The 25,180-nt window shown below is 31.9% G+C and overlaps 1 protein-coding gene and 1 long non-coding RNA gene across 5 annotated transcripts in view; one reads left to right on the plus strand and one right to left on the minus strand.

Moving 5' to 3' along the window:
* The window catches only part of LOC100643584 (protein kinase C and casein kinase substrate in neurons protein 1), a 58,390-nt gene that overhangs the window by 31,159 nt on the left and 2,051 nt on the right, over positions 1-25,180 (minus strand). The gene's annotated exons all lie outside the window — the stretch shown is intronic.
* LOC125385958 lies at positions 2,880-5,233 on the plus strand. The gene is made up of 3 exons (XR_007225750.1): positions 2,880-2,996; positions 3,567-3,729; positions 5,104-5,233. It is a non-coding gene; the product is annotated as an uncharacterized LOC125385958 (long non-coding RNA).

Below are 25,180 nucleotides of genomic sequence, written 5' to 3' on the forward strand. Positions count from 1 at the left end.
GAATGACTTGCTGTTATTAAAGTGTCTGGGTGTATAACACTACACGCTGCCAGTAATTCTCTCTTTCTGACATGTATGTAATATTCTGAAATGTATCAACGAATGAAATATCATTTCCATTACCTACCTAGTATTAAACGTAATATCGAGTTGGTAAAAATATCGTGTAATATGCTTTTGGAATTTGTCGTAAAATCCAATTTCATGAAAAAATACAACGTATGGTCCTATTTATGGTGCCTAAGGTGAGCCTGGTTTCGCTATGAAAACAAAGTGTTTTCGGACATTTTTTGTTGTCATTTGTAGCATACTCGACACCTTGACGGCTTAAAACATTTTTTGTTACATGTTCGCAAATGGCAGAAAAATAGTGAGTCGTAGAGCAACACAGGTGATCATATTATGAGGCTTAAATTATTATCAGTGCAACGATTTATTACGATAGATAAGACGGAGTAGATTTGAACGTAAAAGTGAATTAAAAAAAAAAAAAAAAAAGGCGGAAAATAACCTTTGAGTGAAACAAGCTTTCTAACTGCTTATGGTAACGAATTTAGTTGGCTTCGGATAACCTGACCAACATTGCCGGCATTATAGCATCCATAGCACGTGCGTGTTAGTCCAGTTTGATTAAGCTTCGGTTGCATTTCGCTAACTGTTATGTAAGCTGAAGGCGCACGCTTTCTTCGAATTTGGAAATTATCTTCGTCAGCGAAATAGCTCGTGTTGTTGAAATTGAGATAAATGGTTTCCCCGGTTTTGTTCAGTAGAAATAATACACTCTTTCCTATTCCGTAGTATTTCTCTATTTTGGAGGAAAATATTATTATGAAATTTTCGTATTTTATATACGTACTGATTTGTATATTTGTATTATATACGTTTGTATAGAAACTTCTCTTGTTTTCTAATGTAAGATTAGTGGAAATGTTTTGAAATGTTAGTAATAGTACACTTTTCTTATAATATTTCTATCATAATATATATTAATATAATTATAATAAATTATAATTATAATTAGATCAATAATTTTAGTAAATCCGATACACAAATTTAAGGATCTATCGATATATAATTTTTGCCACTAGTAATTGGTACTTAGTTAATTTACGAGTAACTTTATAAGTATCTATAACAAACTATTTTTTCTTTTTTAATTATAACTTATAGCAGTATCGAAAATTCAGTAAATCTAATAGGAAAATTCCCCCCAAAAAAGGAAGAAAAGAATTTGTTACTCCGTCGCTTTTTATTTTTGTCATTTAGTAATCTAGCAATTGGCACCTTTTTAATTTGTAAGTGGGGTCGTCGTATAAGAAAAAAGCGTACTACGTTTCTTGCCTCTATTGATTAAGTTACCAATAGAGCGTACAAAGGGGGTTGGCTTCCTCGACTGCCGTAGCTTGATGGTTCGAGAGGCCCTATTTGTGTTCAATCCTGTTATAAATCTGACGATGATTATATTGCACATGGTAGGAGAACCGCTTATGTACCTCTGCACTTTACATACACGGATTCGTACTATGTCCACGGTTAACGAACTCTCATAGACGAAGAAGAAGAAGAAGAGCCCGAACTCTGTGTGTTGGACATTTTACGACATCGTGTGAAGCTCCAGTAATGATCGTCATTCGCGAAAGGAACTTGGGTTCGTAGATTTTTATTGCACGAAGACACGTTTACGCGCTATACAATTTGATCATCTTGCAAGATATGCGCTTCATCTTTGAAAAGACATAAGAATTAATTTATTTAAATTATATATTGCACTGATTTATTGACTCGTTTGTGCCTGAGAGTACATAACATGGATTATGACGTATCGTAATAGTGGATAATAGTCGAAGTGTTTATATTAAGTTCTATGTAATAAGCTAGTAATTCCTCATTCTTACTATAAATATCAAAATGAAACTTACAAATTTCAGCATTCTAAGAGGTATGTAGTTGGATGTCAAATACATCCCCGACACAAGTAGAGAAACCTGTAGTTCTGAAATGCTCTTTAAAAAGAAAGACCGAACCACGGAACTACACACCAGGCTTCGTTTTCTCTACGACAAGAACAACTCCTCCCCGACTCTAAGTAAATCTCATAAAAGAAATGGTTGTTATGAGACACTTTGTAGCTTTACTACAGGTTCACAGGGTGAAGGTACGAGTGTGAAAATCGTTTGTGCAACAGCTCTAGATGCAAGATACAATAATATACATACTTATACTATATATCTCGTGATTTGTATATATATTTTTGGATTCGTTTTAAACTTGACCAATACAATCATGATAGACATCATTATAATGCTATATAATGAAATTCCAAGTTATTTCATATAAGACACAAAATATATAGTCACTAGGTAGAAGTGTTCGAATATTTTCATAAATCTGTGTGTTTCTACTATTAAAATGGCATCCACAATATCTGAACAATGGTACTTCGGTTCCGCCAAATGGAACAGAAACTATGATCTAACTGTTCCGCAGCAAAGCCGCGGAAAAAGAACGGGGCAACGGGATGTTTCCCGCTCCAAATACGGCGGGTAATTCCATCGTATGTATAATTTATTTTTCGGCGTTCGATGTTTCGCGGAAGTTGACCATGTGGCTTCCTGATTGAGCACTTGCCAATTTCAAGCGCGGTCTCCTTCTGAGCCGTCCCGCGATCTTCATATAGGTAATGCATGCAAACTCAGTCTGATCGGCTTAATGAGGATGTACTCCGTCTGAATGACGAGTGTAAATTACGCGCTCGCGCGTTCATCGTCTCAGTGCACTGTATAAACGTTGATGTTAATATTGCACGCGGCGTTACGTCCATTCCTAGTTTTCTCTTATTCTTTCTTTTCTTCCTCGAGTATTCTTTGCTGAGTTGAATATAGCGAGCTTGTAGATTAAAGAATTAAACGAACATACCAGTTGATCTAGCCAATAGATTCGTGAGCTACTGGCGAAGATGATTTTGGGTGGGTTGCGCTAAATATTAAAATATGAAGGTAGTGTTTCTCCGCTCGTAATATCAAATCAATTTTAAATTGCTGATCAATCAAATCTTCACAATTACCTACATTTCGCGTAATATTCGAGTGAGTCGTCAAATTCTATCGTTCTCAAAAGTGGGTCTCGTGTCATAAAAGTTTGGGGAATCCTGATCCAACCGATTGGTCTTAGGATTGTCGATTCATTTTAATTTTATTATAGAATTTTATTTTAAAATTACACTCCATTAGTTTCCCATAAAATATTCTCCTCTTTTGACGATCAAAATATATGTAATTTTAGTTTTGACTAATTTTGTATCTTAAATTCCCGTCAAAAGTACTCGGACGGGATGATTCGCAATTACATGCATTGAAAACGATGCAAAATAGCCGTAAATTATGTTTCTTTTTTTCTTTGCGAACAATTAACAGGATAAAGGAAGAAACTCGATGCTATTAATAACGTGGACGTACATTGTTTCAATCTCTATAAATACTATCGCGTCGCGTAGCGTCGGTTTTGTCGCGTATTATACATAGAGATGTTCAAAGATAGTCAGTCGAAGGCTTTTTCTTTTTTTACAGTGACACGAAAACGCTGGATTTAACGATGGGGTGACGAGAAAAAAGAAGATGATTTTTCTGACTGTGAAAGGGCCGTGCGAGTGCCGAGGGAAACGTTTTCGCCCAGTGCATAAACTCACGTTACTGTGGGTTTAGAACTCTGAAATTAAAATAGATCTTGCGTGTAAGTGTAAGTTTAGTTTTTAAGGGATACGCTTTTACACGAGAGAATGCGAGATTTTTTTAACCTTGCTGTGTTCTTTGGACGATTTTAAATCCAATCATGTGACTCTTTATTCTTAACAAATTTTCTTAAAGTCTTTTTGTTCGTTAAAATAGAAATAAAAACATAGAAATCCAAGAAGATTTAAATACAACTATATATTAAATACAACTATATATTCAATAATTCTCAAAATGTACATTGATCGGTAAATAAAGGAATATTTGAAAATAACGTAGCGAAAGTACATAAATGACAGTATTGACAATATTGATAGTGTAACATTTGTAAAATGAAGGGAATAAGGAGTTGTTCGTTCAATAATTTCCATTAGTTATTTCGTGTTCTCTTAAAATAAAAGTCCTTTATTAACATGACTTCTGACGTACGCAATATCGACAGCTTTAAGCAAGTAGGCGTTGACGATTCAATAAAACAGTAGTTTAGCTACCTTCCTGACAGGAGGAAATACTTGGCAATGTACAAGCTAAAAAGCAATTCTATTTTTACTTTATAAACAAAAATCTATTATTTTTATAAGCATAAATCTATTCTCCCTTTTCATGCATTTGTTACATTTACAGTTTGTGACGATCACATTTCTCTAAATCTAATTAATTCGTATAAAAAAAAGATATAATATCAAAATATTTATCACTTAATGATAAGTCTAATTTTTAGTATTACAAGTAAACAATAAATGCACGGAGTATCTCCTTTAAAAATTAAAGTATATGTTTTATACGACACGATATATAATATTAAGGACAATCGCTATGAAACCGTTAGGAAGAGCATTTTGAAATCCAAACGAGTTGCATAAGATGCAACGTTATAGGGACACGATCACCTTATTGCAACGTGTTCGCACCGTTATTCATGATCTAGTTTAATAACGTTAGATAGCATCGTTCTTGAAGCTAAGAATGATAACTGAAATTTAATTCTGCACGTAAACGCACCACTTACGACAAGAATGCACACAATTCCGGAAGTGACAGAGATTATACGTACAGGTGAAAGCGATACCTCTCGTAGAGATTGCATTCTTTCGTCGTTAAGAAACTCTAATAACGGAATTACTATCTAGTAATTACTATAATCCATAAAATTAGCAATGAATGAATTTTTATAAGATTTTTTATAGTTCTATAGTATTTTATAGTAATCAGTTCTATAACATTAATTGAAAATCTGTAGATATTCAGGGAAAATTCAAAAAAGTTCAGCAATAATTCTGCCTTTTTTTTAAATAAATGGAGTATCAGAATTTTCCTATTTCTATCTTTCTGACGATAAAACATATGTTGTAATAAAATGTATAATAATTTTCAGATTGAGCAAATCCATAACAGAGTATTCAGTATAAAGCATTCGAGGCGATTCTTATGTTAAATAGAATTGAGGAACACAATAAAAGGGCTTTATGAAGGCCACATCTGCTTCTCTCTTTTCAACAGGAAGTTGCTCCAAGTCGTTTCATGGGAAACGTACAACGAATCTAACATTCGTATCTATCTAGAAAATGAATGCGGCGAAATAAAAACTTCTCCCTATGAATGCGTACATACGTCTTCAAGTCACAATTCTTGCATTAAAAAAGTTTCTCACATAAGGCGAAAGAATTTGATAAACATATTTAGATAAAAATTTTCCTAATTAATAAGAAAAGATGTCATATACATACTTAGTTAATAAAGAGAAAATTGGAGATCAGATAGGAAGTAGAACCAGTTGAATTTTAATTTAAATATTCTCTTGCAATGTTGATAGGACTGGATTAGGGTAGGATAAATTTATTTAAAAAAATAACATCGAATGAAAGGTTACGTCTGATAAAAAGATTGAATAAGAGACAAAGCATTCGTAAAACACAAAAATTGATTCGTGAACGGAATCGAATGAATGGATTATTCTATTGAAAAGATTCTCTTGAAAAAATTAACGAGCACTGTCAATGGAAATTACGTGTTATACGTCGCACGCGATAAAATGTATGAATCACTATGGTTAGCCTATGTGTTTGCATAATAATGTTTCTGAAGAATATTATGTCCGTCGATAAGATCATACTTTGAGTAATATATTTGATTAAATACAGTTACGCGTTCGATACCATACACTTGACTATACTTAAAGATACTTTTCTGAAGTAAAAGCACATTATTTTCTAAGTATTATAAAAGTACGATCGTTGTTATTACTCCTTTTACTACGTAGTCGAAAAATAAAGATCGAAGGATAATATAGATTTGTTTCTATCAAAATAAAAAATATACACAGTTAAAACAAATACAAAAATTTCAAGAATTAAAAAGAACACGTGAAATATTGGAATTTCTAAATTAAAAATGTTTAATTTTAATTTTAATTTTCAGTAAAGATGGAAATAGGGAAAGGTCAAACAATCTGAAGATGTTCAATTCAATTAATAATACCCATCGTGTGCGTCAATAGCAGCAAGTGGGTTAACTGTTTCAATCGATTACTGTATGATATAATTTAATTTGCTTAAGGATTGTTGCTTGCTGATTTTATGATTTATCGACAGAGTCATAAATTGTCATCACATGTTAATTCTCTTGTTGTTCTTCGAGAAGAGATAACGTCTGCAGTTAAAGCCGTTTTAGGCTTCCGGATGCAAGGCGTATCGTTTTGGAAGATAGTTTTGAAGTTTTGCCAGCGAGTATATACGTGTAGCGTCAGAATGAGAGCACGCGTTTGAATAAAGGGTAAACAGAAAGCACGTCTCGCTATCGCGTCCTTAAATTGTCCACCAAGCCCACTGCAATGTTGGCAAGATTTCAGACACAATTTCCAAAAAGAAATAATTTATAACAACCTAAGGTATTACATGGACGCTTAAAAATTCCAGAAAGTTTAATTTTTCGCTCTAGTTTTCTTCAACCGAATTTATGTTTATGAAATCTATACATGAAACACAATTTCTATCAAATTCAATAATTTTCACTGCTTTTAGTTTCTAGTTGTTTTATTAAGAAATCTGTCGATTCATTCGCATCGTACATGCTTTATACAGTAAAATACCAAATGATTTAAGGTTCGTTAGATTTTTGTTAGACAATCTACGTTATTAAATAAAGCTTCAATTAAAAGTGTCTTAAGGTTTTGGTAAAGCATTTAAATCTAGTATTCCAAGGTATCATACAAAATTATTTACAAAAAGAGAACACGTGTGTCCTCTATGTAAGGACGTTTCAGAAAATAATCAACACTCATGCAGTAAACATCTGCGATGTCTACTACAAGGCTGAACAAGAAAAGGAAAAGAAACGAAAAAAGAAAAAAGAATAGTACAAGGTAGAAACGAAGAAAAGGAAAAAAGAGGGGTTTGAACAAAGGAATCTCGTCATACATTCCAAGAAAGTCCATACTCGAATGACTGGATTCAGTCGGTCAGTTAGTTCATTCCCACGAGAGTTCCCAAAGCGTGCCGAAGAGGTTAGAGGCAGGTCGAGTTCGGCCACATGCCCATACGATGCATTATGTATTTACGCACAGGTTGATATCGGTAAATCGGTACAGGTAGGACGACTCGGGACCGGTTCTAGAGACCGGGGGGTCTTCCCAGCTCGTTGGGAAGAGTTTAGAGACCTGAATAAGTGCATCGGAACCTCGAGACATCTGGATCGTCAACCCTGACCAACACGTAATACATACTCTGTTTCGTGTAATCGATCATTTGGTAATTCTTATTTTTTTAAAGATGTATTTAGAGAATGTTATAACGTATGTACGAAGATATCACACTACTGAATATTGTAATTTAATTCTAATATGGAAATATGTTAATATTTGATAATGTTAAATATTTGATGTATACGCTATATTCAATGTATGAAATACAGTATGTTGGTACATGAAGTATACATGTACCTGATTGGATCAAAATTCCATGAAAAGGGAAATTGATCTTTTGTTTCAATACACGACTGGTCTTGTTTCTATCGATCATTCATCATACGCGGTGCAGGATTGAGATTTTATCGACGTTTGCGTGGTACTGTGCCATTTGCAAAGTTCGTTTGACCTTTCCCTATTTCTATTTTTACTGAAAATATTCTGCGTATCTTCTTTTCTATATTTCATACTCCTGCTGTAAATTTCTATATTTCTAAAGTGAAAAATTCAATTTCTTATTTTTATTAAAATACCCTACAGGACTAAATTCTATCTTTTGGTCTTTTATCTCGCATTTCTCACGTGTTATTTAAAAAATGATACACATACCAAATATATCTAAAAATTGTTAGAATTTTAGAATTTTGGGATTCGGGAATTTTAAAACTTTAGAATTTTTAAATCTTGAAATCTTAGAGTTGTATAAATTTCCAGCTTTGGAATTTTAGGATCTTGGAATTTCAAAGTCTTTGAACTTTGTTATGAAATATTAGAATTATAACTCTACACAGTGCACAAAAGTAATCGGAATAATTAAAATTGTTTGTTGCGAGTTGGAAATATATTCGATCACGTAAGATGTGGTGGAACAGTTGGTTATTTTCCAGAGACATATTTAACAGAACGAAAGAAACGTGATTAAAGAAGAAAAAGATAAAAATAACTAGATTAAATTGCCAGGCGTGACGCGAGCATCGTCTGGCGTCTTAATTACGTTCATAAACGTTTTAGACGGATCGTTGATGGTAACTCACAGTTAGCTTGGTGATTTTATAGCCCTTACGGGTCTCCTAGACCTTTTACACAAGGTACTATTGTCAGTTCGTCTGGTTACTTGAAATATTCTTTTACGCTTACCCCGGAATAACTTTTGACGTCATTGCGATGAAATAGTCTTTCGTATCATCCTGTGAATTATGTATAAAACACGTTTATTTTCTACCTTTTCCACTGTTAGTTCTATATTTTCCTCATAAGAAATAAAGCGAGAATTATATTATTTAATATATTTAGCTTATAACGCGAAATGTATTTAATCACCGTTCTATTGTTAAAAAGTTCATTTGTCAATATTAAAATATACCTTTCTTAATACAATTATAGTCGGAAAAGATTCAATCCTTTCACTCATCGCATTATAACAAGTTATTATCTAACTATACGACAAGTGTATTTCTTTTGATTGAAAGTAGAGCTAATTTTAATGTATCATCTTCTTTACAAAAACATCATATATTTCTATTGTAATTAATAAAATTTTCTCTACAGCTCAATAAGATTTGAGCCTTAAAAGAGTTAATTATAAAAATTATTATAACATTCTCATTGATGAAAACGGTACATAGTTGTTTGTTGTAAATTTACTCATAAAAGAAGCTGCATATATATATTAAAAGTTCTATATTTATATATTAATAATAATAAACATATTTTTATAAATAATTTTTATAAATAACTCGACAAGAGCATCGTTTTACTGAACGATAAGCTACTCATTTCGTGCAGTTTATTCGAGCGAAAAATTATTTACAGTACGTCTCAAGTATTCCTGGGAATATTCAGAGCAGCAGAACCAAATCATCCGTTCGGAATACCGAGATTGGAATTCGAAAATTTGGGTCGACCATCAGCTGATATACACACCATAATTCCCCATACTGTACATGTTACATAATCGATTCCGCCTTCGTGCTTACAAAATTTACATCTGGATTACCACAGTATCCTAACGATAATCTTAGCAAACAGCATTTCACATTCACTGAAAATGATACAAGCCTTTTGAGCAACGAATCACTATGATTTAGTATAATGATTGATGATCAAAGAGACTTGAATTTCAAATTCTAGAGGGAAGGGTTACGAAATCTTTCTCCTGCAATTGTTCCTTTATAAAGAACTGTAATTTTGTTCGATGCATTGTGTTATTATTTAATAAAATACTTAAAACAGTCGCTGGCCATCGGATCAGAACCACCAGCAGAAATTTTACTTTCCTAGCCAGAATAAGTCATATACATTCTCGTTTGTAAGTATTACATTAGAATTCTATTTGGTTCCAAATAATTTTAAAGAAGATTTTAGATTTATGACAGGAACACGCAAGTAATTTCTATTTTAATGTGTAATGTCAAAGTGTATCCTGATTTGTCAATTGCCTTGTCGGTCGTCCGTTTTTACGCTGTTCTTTATTCAAGTCTAATTGGGAACACGAGACCTTGTGGATAATAGAAATGTATCGAGGACACATTGTACTTAGAAGGCACTGTCAATGCAACTGTGCATGTGATATCGCGTGTTATTGATTTTCGTTCGCGATTCGTGAATCTGCCTAATTAGCAAATTTCTTTCGATTTGTAATTAACGTATAAAATTCTTTCAGCTCTTCCTACCAATCCTAAAATACATTAACAAAATATATTTCTTTTATCGATTTTTTTCACTTAAAATACATATTCGATACAAGAATCTCGAGCTACTTATTTATGTTTCAATTAAACTCGACGATCTTCAAAATCATCGTAATTAACTAGTATCTAAACAATGAACAATTAAATCGTCCCACAATCTATTTTGACATCATGTTCAATTTCCAATAAATCAGTTATTGGAGTACTTTTTGGTTAATTAAGAATCTTATGGATTGGAGAACCTCGTGTTTTCGATATTGAAGAACTTTAATCGATCTATACATTATCTGGTCATATCGCGTTCCTTTAATGCGTAATAATTCAGCCGAGATAACATAGTTGTATCTCTTAAGGCTGTCTTTATTTCATGTCGTCATAGAATTATCAACGAATCTAATATCTATCCCCTCCAAGCTTCCGATATATCAACATCCCAACAGGAGCTATGAAAGGCTTTAATGAGCTTTAACTACACATCTTCAACTAACATGCAATCCTATTCATAAGTATCAAAACACTTACGACCTAACTTAAGTTTAATGCAACGAATAATCGGAAATCATCCAAAGCAGAAAGAGGTATGGATAATAATAAATAAATAAAAAAGAAATATTCGAAACACTTACGAAAACTCGAATAAATCACTAAAAAATTAAGACCTTTAAGAATTATTATTCCATTTGAAACGTTAGACTATACTACGATAACATGTATATAACTGTAATTAAAAATAAGAAGCAAATAATAAAAAATGTTTACTTTAAAATAACTTAAGAAGTTACTGGATAACTGGAAGTCAAATGCTAAATTACCTTTTTAGTAATAATCTGTTTAATAGTAGATCAACATGACATTCTCACACTAATGTAGCGCAAATTTTTCAGATGAAAGCAGAGAGAGATACGCACAACACGATGGAAACGCAATCTAGATTCGAGCGAATCGAGTTGTACGCGGCTGGAATGTCAGACCGCTTAGAAAGGCGTCAATGAATCGAATCAGGGTGAACGCACTCCTACTGATTTTCAGGTCGAAAGTCATGGTCATTCGTACAGTAGGTGTGCGACCTTTGCTTTAAATTCACTTTCGAGGTAATTAATTTCATCTGTTAAGAAAGAACGTACCTTGTATTTGGTTGAAAACAGAGATTTCTGTAAACTTTTACTTTGCATTTTAAATCGAACAAATGAAAGAACACCAAAATGTCCATGAAAATGATTTATACTAATATAATATGATAAATTAAAGTTTATGATTTATAACATATTTTTTACTTATACATATACACAAATAATTTATATTATCTGCTATAATCTATATTGAATGTTTATATCGAGTATTGAAAATCATGGAATTACTTCTACAAATAGTTTTTATCAATTTTAGCATGCACGAATGTAAAATCGCTTTGGATTAACCTTCTGCTTGATAGTTCAAGCTGTAAACGAATTATCTTATACGAAAGGAAAAGGTGTTCTGATATTTATGAACGGCAATGTACGTATCGTGTTAGGTGCGAATATAAAATCGAAAAAGCACAGGCCACCATCGTCATCATCGATTCAACGCGTCAATCGTGAGAGTGAACGCGAGTGAGAATAACACGTGAAAAGTTTTCAATGTATACACGGAGAAATTATTCAGACGAAAGTTCTGTCTACGATTTAAAGGAGGTCGCCGTGACGAGTTCACTTTCGAGAGAGCCAACTATGCACTATACATGTGAATCTATCTATCTGACAGCCTCTGGTCTCTGCTATCTTTTGATTGCTCATTATTATGCGCGCCTCGTACGTCAATATCTTCTCTCCACGTTGGTAGAGTCATTCAATGACTCAGGTCTTTGTATCACGCTGAGAACTTTAATTTCAGTAAGAATAGATCGAATCTAATTAGTTTGTTTACTGTTGATAATCGAATAGGTTTTGATAACGATGAATTAATATGATCGATGCGATTATTGCATTTTTATTCATTATCGTTCGTTCTCTGTAATTCGTTGCAGTTATTTGATAAATTATTCTACTGACAAATATTCTACTGACTTAAATAACTTTACTGTATCGTATATAATAATGCATATAATTCATATATATGAATAATTTCTTAATAATTTCTTTATATAGTGTTCTATAATTTCTTTTAGCAAAGTTGTCGTATATACATGTGTAAATAACTTAAATTTGATGGACATTTTTTATATAATTCATGTTTTCGATGATCGACAGTTTCATTATTCCACTCTCAGTAACTGTAATTTTTATTACCCAAACTGATAGGAAATCATGAGTTCCACATTTGAAAAAGAATTTTAGATAAAGAAATAATCTATTATCGTTTATCTATATCTCACGAAAGATATATCTTTTTTTAGTAATGAAATCAAACAAAAATTCTTCAAAGTCAATAATGATACAATGTATAAAGTTACACTTTTGCAATTTTAGGGAAGTTATAATACATGCTACATAGGATTTCAAATCACAGAGTATAGAAAAAGTTTAGAAGATTAATATAGCAAATATCTGAAGTATTATCAGTAATTATCAATGTATTCTCTTCTAAATTTTATAAAAATTCTTATGGAGATCTAATGACAAGATAGACATTTTAAAAGATATTCACCTCTTTGCAAGCGAAAAATAGAATTCTTCTATGTAAAATTTACGTCATATGTAATATAATAAAACGCTATTTCTGCATTATGCATTTCAAATAAATGATAAAATAATTTACATATTAATTACATTTTTAACTCGATACTTAGTAATTAAGCAACACTAAATAAATTTTCTACATCAATAACGAAATTTCCTTTTTATATATAAATATCTGAATATTTTAATTCTATATAAAAATACCCTTGTTGCAAAACACTTTTATTAGATATCTATTGAATAATAGAGGTAACATATTCCTAAAAACATATCTACGAATGTTTGAATGCTTTCGCGAACCTGTGTACGTCTCAGGACCTAAAGATACCATTCTTTCATCGCAACAAATGCATAAGTAAGAATAGAGAGTACAATAATGGAAAGAGAATCGTTCTTCATAGAGAATCGAATCGGTCGGTAGCTTCGTGTCCTACAAAAGTGTAGATACGGTGGCTGGCATCGATTTTTCCCTAAGGTCACCTCTCGAAATACGACGTCGCGAAATGAGGAGAACCTCTTGATAAGGGTGCGCATTTGATCGCATTCCTACATTGTTCCTCTGGCTTTGACGCTCGTTCTCTCCCCCCGTTGATCGATCCGTTTCCGTGTCGCGGAAAAATTTTACCTTCTACATTCAACCTTTTACAAAAGACCAACAATACCTATACGAAAAGTGCTATATGGAGTTTTATTATTATTTATTAGTAAATCTAATAATTTTATAATTTTGTAAATGGGATGAATAATACAAATTTAACTCTATGAATTATTTACATAACTTATGTGTTAAAAATCTTAGATTTCTTTATCTATAAGATTTTTAATACAGATAGTAAGATCTAAATGATAAGGTTTTTCTTCGTTTAAATTGAAGAATTTTTAATTTCTATGAAGAGTTTTAAATTATAAAAAATGTTTAATTATTATAATTACATTATTATTGGCAGAGTAACAATAGAAATAGGAAATTAAACTTCAATAGTTTTTTAGCTAATTCAATTCTTTGTACATCCAACTACATCGCGGAATCAATTATTTTATCCGATTTAACTTCGAAACAAATTAGTAATGTTTGTCTACCTTATTCGCCAATGTTCCAAATTTCAAAACAATGACAAAAAGGACCCATTTATCAAATTAGAGGTTTTAGTAGTGAATATTTTTAAGCCACTGTATCGATTGATAAGGGTATTACAGTGTGTACTCTATCAGGAAGCATTCTTCGCGTGAACTGATAATAATACGTACCTATACCCTTACGTAACAGTTGTAATGTAGGTCGCACAAATTGTTAGAACGGCGCCAGTTCCAAGCAAAAAAAGCCATCGTTTCTTCTCGTTCAAAGACTTTTCATAGCTACCGTGGAATTTCGTTATAACATTGCTTACATAAATCTACATTCTTCATAAGGTACTTTTAATGTAGCATTTTATTCCATTATTTCATTATCTACTTTATACTATATTTGCAGTTTCATTAATAAGATAAATAATGCAACATCCACGACAAATAAAAAATATCCACAAGGAAGAATTTCTTACATTTATCCAAATATACTCTTTTCTTGAACAAATTTCCAATAAATTGATAACGTAAAAATTTTATGATAAAATTTTTGCGAAGCCATATATGTAAGTGCATAATTCTCTGCAAGAACATTTCTTCTTTTGAGCTAAAAAAAGATATTAACGAATCCAATATGAAGCAACCATTCTGTATTTTCTTTTATAGCTAAGAAAAGTGATTTCCTTGGCCGGATGGGCTCGAGACGATGGAATCTAATCGAAAAACATTGCACGTTGGAGGAAAGTCCGAGGCTAACAGTTTTACGAATACTTTACACCGTGTATATACTTATACTTTCCGCAAATATTTTATTTCTTCAAATGAATGTTTCTTCAGAACTTTGTAGAACAACGTTCATTTCGTAAAACAGATAACGAAGTTAGCGGATAATAATCTATTTGAGTATGATTAGTTCACGTCTGTAATAAGTATAAGTAGCGTTATCATTGAAAATATTTTTAAAACTTTAAGTAACTTAGCCTTGAATCGCGTTCGAGCTTCAGCATTAACGCGGAGCAAGTCGCGAGACTCATTTACAATTTACAATACTGTGGAAACGGTACTCGGGCGGTTCTATGCATATATGTATGTATGTATATATGTATATATAATGACTCGAATTCATCTTCCTACATACGAAAACTTGTCTTATTGCGAGGAAGATGTGTCGTTCTCAACAAACTGAATGAGTTTGCGTTATTAACAATGAAATATGATTTTCTACGTTAAAGGCTGGTTTATTTTTCAATTTATTAACAATACAAACAGAATTTCTCTCTTTTTATTAAAATTAAAAGGAAACGTAGATTAACCATAATTTAAGAAATAGAATATATGTAGTTTCATTTATAGCGAATTCACATAATCTCGGAGAAACTATAATAAGCTACCAGCCTTTCTAAAAATTACCTTGGAACGTATCTTGTCATCAACAAGAATTAAACAATTTTAGGAGATATACATAGAAGAATTCTTACCATTCTTTGACAACGCAACTTTCAAGAAATTGAAATCTAAAGCTTGATAAATCCTTCCTAAACGTTTACACAAATTCGTTAAAATCTTTTTCCATCAATTACCAACCACATCAAACAAAACGTTAAATACTCATCTAAATCCAACTTGAAGCAATTTTCTTCTTCTGTTGCGAGTCTCAAGTTTGTCGAACCGTGTAACGACTCACTTCTGAGCACTGTAATAGATCTTTTCTACGGAAGATCGTGCGCGGAAATGGATCGACAGAGAGTTAATTACGGCTCACAAAAGATCAAGGATCGTGGCTGGTGTACTCGACGGAATTTGGGACAAGTTCACCGGCAGCCAGCACAAGACTACAAGACTAGAAAGATAGAAGCTGCCGAAGGCGTTCGGAAGGTCGAAGGTGAAAAGAGAGAACCCGTTAAGTCAGAAAAGTTCCTCCGTGGCGAAATGTTTCCACAACGCGCATACTGCATGATCGCTGTTAGATCTCTCACCTCATCTGCTGTTTCTTGAGTTTCTTATGATGTTTTCATAGTGGTTCTTCCGGCCACTGCCGCCAATGGTAAATTGTACGTACGCTATCGTTCCTAAGCATTAGGATACTTACACAGGATGGGGTTAATGTCAGAAATGGTTAGAAATTTATCAAAATCTTTAACAATTATTATTAGATTTGAAAATTACGCAAAGATAAATGAAAGAAGATAAAGAATTTATGTATTCAACGTAACACTAAAAGTCTCATCTTTATGTATAGTGACGTTAAATTCCTAGTTGCTTATATCCACTATGTGTCACGATCGTTGCTTTAACCAATTTTAACACTGGTGCTATTCAATTTTCTATGATACATGTGATTCTCAATGAGATTCTAAATTTCACTTGAGATTTTAAGTAGAATTGCGAAACATCTCTGAGTTTTGCATTTAATTCGTACAAAACTTTTCAAACTAGATTAGGGGATCGTGTATGCAACATGTATCATTCTTAATTTATATTCTCATAGATAGTTTTTACTATAATTTGCTTGATGATTTAAACGAATTATCGCATCTTATATAAACCCAAAACATTTTCTAATACTTATGAACGCGAGTTCGTTTATATTCATTTCCTTATTGTTAATAGGTGATACCGTATTGAACGTGATGATAAATTCATTTACACTGTTCTGTCTTACGACAAACATTTGCAGCCACTGGGCTGAAGCATGATTATTGATACCTCGGTCGATAGAGTTACAATCGAAATAAATTGCATAATCTTGACAATGGCTCAGCGTTTCTTCTTTAGCGGTTTTGAACGTTCATCAGACAGATATTAATTATATTTAACGCTTAATACCGCGACTGTATCGTCTTCCATATTCGATTTTCACGGATATACGCGTCGTTAACTTTTACGTTAGCATGGCTAGTCTTTATACTATTTCGACTTCTTTTGATAGACTCACGCGTACGAATTTTTTGTATTGTTTATTATTTAATCACGAGTACATTTTTTTAGAAGTGTATTTCTATTTAGTATAGCAACGAATAGAAATATAAACACAAATTCGGAACTAATGTAGCACCAAAAAATAATGATCCCAGAACCGATGTACTAATTATAAAAGGAACAAAAAGTATTGGAGATTGTAATTTTTTATATATGTTATTTCGAATAAATGTTTTGCACTACCGTTTTACACAATAAAATCCACGTTACAACCACGACATGTCGTGATAGATTAAATATCAATTTTAAATAAGAAATATATGTAAAAATAATTTCAAAGAATTAAGTACAACATTTAACAATTGTATATTTTTTTTATAAATTTATAGAAAATTTTAGAAAAAGAAAGCTGGTTTTCTATGATCAAAATATTTTTATTCGTCGCTGTATATATTTATGTATTGTTCTTACATGGATGTTGAATTGTTTTTGAACCCTCGACCCGTAATAGCAATGAATTTATGGAGACCGGTGGCGAACGTAATGGAATTTGTACGGGTCGTAAAAGTGGCTGCATAATAATCCATCGAGTGCAACGAAGCACAAAACACTGGAATAAATGAGAGCATATCTCATATGATGGAATGGGCAAAAACGCTAAAAACAAAAGAGACGCGTGATTTCCAACCTGTGTATTAATTATTATCCTCGTTAATCCTCAGAAACAGGATTGCCTGATTGTTAAAAATGTGCCGATTAATTAATATGGAAAGAGAAATTGAATGTATAATACTGGTGGTAAGTATCTGATCCTCTTTTTACCGTTTTACTTTGCAGTAATTGCAGTAATTTAATTGCAACTTATTATTTGATAATTATGTATATGTAATAAGATTGATGTGATTTTTTGTGCAAATTGGATAGCAGGATACGAATGAAAAATTTTGGGGTAAATATGTACAGCTACAAATTTGTTATCACTTCGTTAATCGTTAATATTATTAGTTGGTAAATTATAGTGCAAGTGCGCCCAGAAATAAAGTACGAACGAATAAGTAGAATAAGTAATATTTTGTCAGACATAAAATCAAAGTCTTTTGTTCAACAATTTATTCTATTAATAAATAGTAACTAACGATATGAATAAATTGATAAATTACAAGTTCATCGTTTAATGATCTACTTTCATTCAGGATTCAGAAGAGCTTAATACTCGGAGGAATAATACAATTAAAATGGACTGTTAACATATTTCGTGTAATAAGTAAGTATTTTGGTAGAAATAATTACGTGAGAATATTGAATTAAAGAAAAATGGTATTCGTGTTGAATTTGTTATACTCTGACCTTTTCTCTGGAAGATCATGTTTAAGAAATTAGCACATGAAATATTTATGACTTGACGATCTTAAATCAGCTGATGTATATACAATCGCGTGACGCTATATCGTGTCAGATGTAATATATTTTATTGAAATATTGTAGTCAATTCTCGTTTCATTCTAATTCTATAATACATGTATTCAAGAGCATATGTATTAACGTTAATATAATATATTATGCACTATATTATATTAATATTATTTTTCAAGAAATTTTTCTCCCTGACATATTTTCTCAAGAAACATGCTCGCCACTTAATAAGTAGAATTTTATATGGAATTCTGTCTCCAGCCACTGGTTTCTGCAATGTTCTATTAATTTGCTACATTTTGCTGAGGAAACTTAAAGCTTCGAGCGTAATTATCGATATATATATATATATATATATATATATATATATATATATATATTAAATTCTACTAATTTCTCCTTTATCATCCAGATACGGTATTATGGAAATAATCGAGATATTTATGATACATCAACAAATGCGATTCTCAGAAGGAAATCACTGATGCGTGTATCTTCTAAGTAGTTTCTTCCTTTCCTTCGATTTCATGTTTTACTGTTTACGCTTGTCCTCAAAAATCACATAAAATTTCATTAAGTTCGTGAGTGGAATTCAAAGATGAAGAATTTCATAGAAATAACAAATAAATATTCATGTCTTCATAATGTGTTACTTAATTTTTTGTTTCTGTCTCATTTCTATGCGTAATATTGCCTTCAAGTTTTATCTATGCAATCCAAGGTTTTGTCTTTAATTAAACCTAAAATACATTAACGAGTATTTGATTCAAGGATAAGTGACAGAATTTTCATTATCTGCGATGAATAGGCAAACGTGAATGAATAATTCCTTGTCTGTCAAATTACGTATGATACGTTGGCCTTTGAATTCGACAACCGAGAAAGTTTGAAATATCAAGATTGAAAGGAAGTTTCTTCAAAATAATCGTGACATCGATTATTCGCCATCATCATTTGTATACGGAATATCATAATTTGTATAACGGAAACAGTATAAGATATTATTACTATTACAGCAATTAATAGCGATGAACGAGAAAAACGAGAAAATTGATATAAGTGATACTTGAGTGAAAACATTATTTGTTCCTTGAATTAAACATTGAAACTAAATGTTAAATTATTCATATATCTTCATTTTGTATCGACATTGACACTAGAGCAACGAAAAAGAAACTAAAATTAAAGTAAAAATTATCCTATACAACGTAAGAAGAAAAGCAGAAACAATATCCTCGTACGATATTAACGAATCTAAGTTAAATAAAACATTTCGTATATTTTTATGTTTCATTGCAATATGCAACTGTGCAATTCGTACAAATATAATAATATAAATACGATACGAACAGCAAAGATCAGAAGAATCGAATTGGAAGGAAATAATGGCGAATGAAAATGAAAATGTGGAAGCGAAATACGAAGGTACAGCATCCACTTCCTCATCAATATTAAATCATGCACGCGATGTCGCTGATGAGGCAGAATATTTTCTGGCGAACTCTGGTTAAGTATCTTCGAGAAGTGGCTATTACGACATCGATGATTTTCGACTGCTTAAATCCTATTAAGGTCCCTGCTCTTGTATCAATTAAATCATTCGTTTAATTAACCACAAACGAATACATAAAATATATCTTGATCTAGGGTGCAACGTAATTATATATCTGTGTAATTAGTGTGTTACATATTGATGCAACTACTAAATTGACATTTCGCTCGTGATATATACAGAATAGACCAATTAATTCGATACTAGATTGATACTAGAAGTTAGATAGTAGAGGACAAGTGAATGAAATGTTGAAGCGATGAAGTGATTAACTATAAATGAGATTGTAGAAATTAGATAGAAACAAAGATGGAAGGGTTTATCGTATTTCTGGACTCTCTGTCCAATTTTAAGGGAAATTGTCAATGAATCAGCAGCTCCAAATGGTAAAAGCAAAAAGAAACAATTCGAAAATTATAATAAAATGAATTCAGTCTAAATTACCGTGTTATAAAGTTTTCAATATCCTGCAAAATTCTCAGATCGAGATAATTCTTATAAATGATCCGTTAATTTCATTCACGTATCAACTTGAAAATAATTAATTATTAAGCGAAAAGATTAATGCTGCATTTGATTGACGGGTGTTCACGCGTGACTTCTAATATAGGCTGGCGTTCGTTTGCCTTTCTACTCGAGGCTTGTTTCGTGCATCGCAATTTCTATGCAGAAAGCAAGCCCGTAAATAAACGGTTGCGTTTCGATCGATTCTCTTGGCACAATTTTACGATGCTCTTATTCTTGCGATCTGTTATTAACACATTCTATACCATCACGGTTGAGCTGTGATGAATTTTTCATTTAGTACATTTCGTATCTCTAATATTCGCAGGTAGATTATTAAAAAATATTTTGTAAATTAACTATTATGTTATCGATATATTATCAACAATTACAATTTTGTTAAATTACATCTTTTTATTAAAAACTATACGTTAAATTATTAATATGTTAAAATCAAACTTTTAAAAAATTTCTCTCTTAATTATTACGCATCTTTTTACTAGATTGTCAATAATGAAATCGTCAAGATTCTATGACTTCCTTTTATAGATTGAAACGGTTAGTTTTTGCAGCAGAGGTTGATGTCTTTTATGTAAATTATTTGATAATTCAGCCACGTGTAACAGATACTTCAACATCAATCATTCGTGATATAGTACGTAAAAGAGGAGTCACGCGAAAAAAGTCAAGCCTTTATTAAGACAATAAATAAGCAAGAGGATATCACGCTTTCTCAGACCCTATGAAAATGATCCTCCAATTACTGGTTCGAATAACTAGGACCTCATACGGAAGAGCTACAATTTTACACATCGATGGCGGTTTCGATACGCCGCTCGTTTTCGAGAGAGTGCAATGGATTAGCACAGGAAGAACTGCAAGAGAAAATCGAACAGCCACGGCTATACACCGTTTTCATTCGGATAACCTACTTTCGTTCCTCGGTATGCACGTACCGTCTTTAGAAAGACGTGTCATCGTTTCCACAGATTTATGGTTTCGTTGCATCGATCTGACTGAAACCACTTTACGGTGTCGCACGAAAGTCCAAGATCACTTCTGTTTCTTGTATTCTTATCATGTTATGTTATGCAGGTAAAACATAATTCGACTAGGAACTTTCGTCCTTCGTGACTTAATCATCACGCAATTCATGATTTACTGTACTGGTATGTTATTTGTGGTAATAATAATGACCATCAATAATACGGATAAATATATTCGATGCATATGACAGGTAATATTTATACGTACGTTAAGTATAAAATTTAAATGAAAGAAATCAAAACGAAAGCTATATGAAAAGAATTCAGAATGAAAGAGAGAGACATAATATTTTACAATAGAAGTGCAATAACCGGAAAAACAATCTTATAAATTTGAAAAATTGAAGTAATAATTTTCGAAGGAAACCAATTCGTTTTAAATAAATCGGATGTTATATAGAAAATATAGCTGTGAAAATCAATGAAAAATAAGTGATCTTGAATAATTTATTTGATAAATTAGTAATGAAAATTACAAGTTTAGAAAGACCGACCTAGTTCTTGACTTTTCTCTCCGTGAATACTGTATTTCCTATATCCAGTACCATTAATCACACTCGATCGATTTTAACAGACGTTCCAATCGAAATGTCAAATTTGCTTATGAAAATGAATTCCACATTTCCGACGCACGCTTACTATGGATTCTTTCTTACGTATTCTGATAGAATATTTAAAGTTCTACCGAAATTTATGTACATATGAAAAGCCAGGACAATTTTGGATGCACATGTAATGTTCGACAGACATGTGCAAACACATGTGCACGTATATATTTGGGCATTGAAGGAATCAGTGATCCTTAAAATGAAAAACTAGGAAAAGCAGTTGCGACCGAGAGCAGTGGAAAACTTTTGCATTGATGGAAACTGTAACTGTAGGCCAACGAGTATTCCAAGCTAAGTAACTGCACGGACTATAGAAACTCAAGTTTAGGCTCTAGCTAGCAAATGGTCCAGTAAATTCTAAGTTTTATCAGTAGAATTCAAATAGTGCACGTGTGTCCCATACATTTGATTGAAGAGAAAGAATTTTCGTTTCATTTCACTCCATCTGAAGTCAATGTGATATTAGTAATTTCAAATTTACTGCTTGTTAATTAATTTGCGTATTTTGCCGTGAATGTATCAAATTTAATGTATCAAAAAGAAACAAAGAGTTTTAATTTAGAGTGAAATTAATATCATAAATCAAGAATAAAAAGAAATCTTCATTTCTTCTCTTGAAATTAGTACACCGCAAAAATCTTTCTTATAAAAACAAAAAAGGAAGAATTCTGTTTTCTTCGTCGTAGGACACACACATGAATGCGCCATATATGAGGAAGGAAATACTGTGTGCAATAAATCTGCGCCTTTTTATTGTACAGTGACAAACACTTTTCATATGATCACAGATAAAAATAAATAACTGGCGATCGATCGAGAACGAGAGTAATTTCGTTTCTCTCGATGAACAGAGAACTCTGGAAGCTGAATGATTCGGATAACGTGGAGTTTTGAATAGAAAGTAGCCAATAATAATAGTGACCGGTGGTTGGCATTTAATGACTTCATAGGTGCTAATCGCATAAATGTTCCGCATTCTTCGAATTATTACTTCATTGTACGAGTTTGTGCAATGTACTAGTGCTACGAATACATTTGCCATAGCTTTAAATTCTATTCAGTATTCCTTTCTTAAACTACTAAATCTTTAACGATTGCTGTAATCGTAAATATTAAGTTTGTTAGAAATTCTCTATTAGTAAGAGGTTTCTTCCGCATTTATTTATTTATCTTTCTCTACAACAATTTCCTCAATAGCAGCGCTTAATAATCTCATCACGAGATGATCACATGTCCCGCATAATTGTATGCGGGACAGCGTGCGATCGAGTTCTTGGCGAGTTAAAATTTGATCGTAACAGTGGGTCCGCTTTTCACTTTCCAACATCGACAACGATCTTTCCTCGCTTACGAAAGAGAACTGTGCACTCTATGAGAAAAAGAAGAAGAAGAGAAAGATTTTCTTATATAGTGCGTAATTGCTGTGCTGTTTGTAACTTTTCCCTTGGGCAAATGATGGCGGCGCGATCGATGGTAAAAGATGGAATTCTAGTGGAATTAGGGGTGACGCTAACATTAAAGACTTCGCATGCCATCGGACGTTCTATTCGCGGTCGTGCTCAACATTACTCACGTAACGTCCTTTCGTACGGTTAATGCGAGTTACGTGATCCGATCGTGTACAAGGTGTCCCGAAATTTGTGTCACGCGAACGAAGAATCAAATTCGGTTTAAAGCTGTTCTCATTGTTTCTTTGTCCTTTTTTAGATTTCGGAGTACAATAAAATCACAATTATCATAGTATCGAATAAAGAAACAATGGATTATGGAAATATCAATTAATGGAAAATTTATTAATGAAAAATGAAATTGCTACATTTTCGTTCAGAAGTTTCTGTTTCTACTTAATATTGATTTTTATAAAATACGAAGTTGAAATTATTCGAGTCGAAGCAATATGTGCGCCAATAGCAATGAATATTATTGGAATATCATTGATAAATTTTATTGAAATCGTCATATGAATAATATTTTGCATATAGAAATGTTTTATAATAATCTATATATATGTGTGTATATACCTGATCTTATCATATTTGTGCATATATATATATATATACACATATATACATGTACATATACATATATATATGTGTGTGTATATATATATATATGCACAAATATGATAGGATCAGAGAAAACACATGAATGTATATGTACGTGAGTTTAATCGTTTTAGTAGTTGAAGTATTTTTTTCGCTTTCATGCGACGCAAACTGATAAAATTGTTATCTTGTAAATAACTTTCTGCCTAAGTCATCGTTTAAAGATTTTCAGCCTGTAACTTCTCCTTGAATATTTTATCTAAATTTTTTTATGAGCTTCTACAATCAAAATTATTTTACTTTTCTTGTAACTTCTCATTAAATCGTTAGATCTCATTAAATCGTTATCTGCAGTTCTTTTTATTAAATTTTATATTCAGAATTGTAAGTGTTTGCAAGTATAATTTCGTATATGACGAGAGTGAATTCTAAATATGTAAAGAAAGTAAAAGAAAGCTTATGAAGCGCGTGAAATACTTTAGAAGTTCGTATGAGACTTTCACGTTGCACGTTTTTGATATTGTTTGATTTCTGTTTAAAGAAGCATGCAAGAATCCAATAAGCTTTATACGTTAGATTTTCACTTTTTATGGGTTTTATAGTTAGCTACGGAGAGAAGGTCGATTTCAACAGGTGGGCTTTCTAAGTTACGCGAGGAACAGGTAAATGAGATGGAAAAAGTTCAGGACACATACGTCGACTCCAAACATTTCCAAACATTTATTTGTTATTTTAAATTCTTAATAATTTTGAATAATACGTATATTTTGAAAAGCAGTACTATTTTTTTTTTTTTTTTTTTTTTTTTTAATAAAGATTGCATATATGAAACTAACAAAAATAGTTGAAAAATAATTATAATTTAGATAAAATCACATTTCTATGACTTTAATATTTTTAAAATACGTAGTTATTTAACATAGTATCGAACGTAGTTCCGTGAATAATTAATGCGTCCTATCTTTTGATAGTAAGTAGTACCGTGATTTACGACGATACATCTACGCGTCTCTGACTTATTTCCAGGATTACTATTACTACCGCGAATAAACCACAGCGACTGCTTCTCTCACTTGATATTCACTTTCATGTTCGCGATAAACATTGCTTTCAAATTTCTAATCTCTAAATACTCTAACCTTGCAATATTACATGTATTTTCATTCAACAAGAGTAATTAATTTTATATTTAAAATAAAAATTGTCATCCATTTAGAGATTTTATGATCTATTTATTATTACTGATTTTAAATCGTATGATTTATTATTAC

Source organism: Bombus terrestris, chromosome 11 (genome assembly GCF_910591885.1).
Source record: "Bombus terrestris chromosome 11, iyBomTerr1.2, whole genome shotgun sequence".
NCBI lineage: Eukaryota > Metazoa > Arthropoda > Insecta > Hymenoptera > Apidae > Bombus > Bombus terrestris.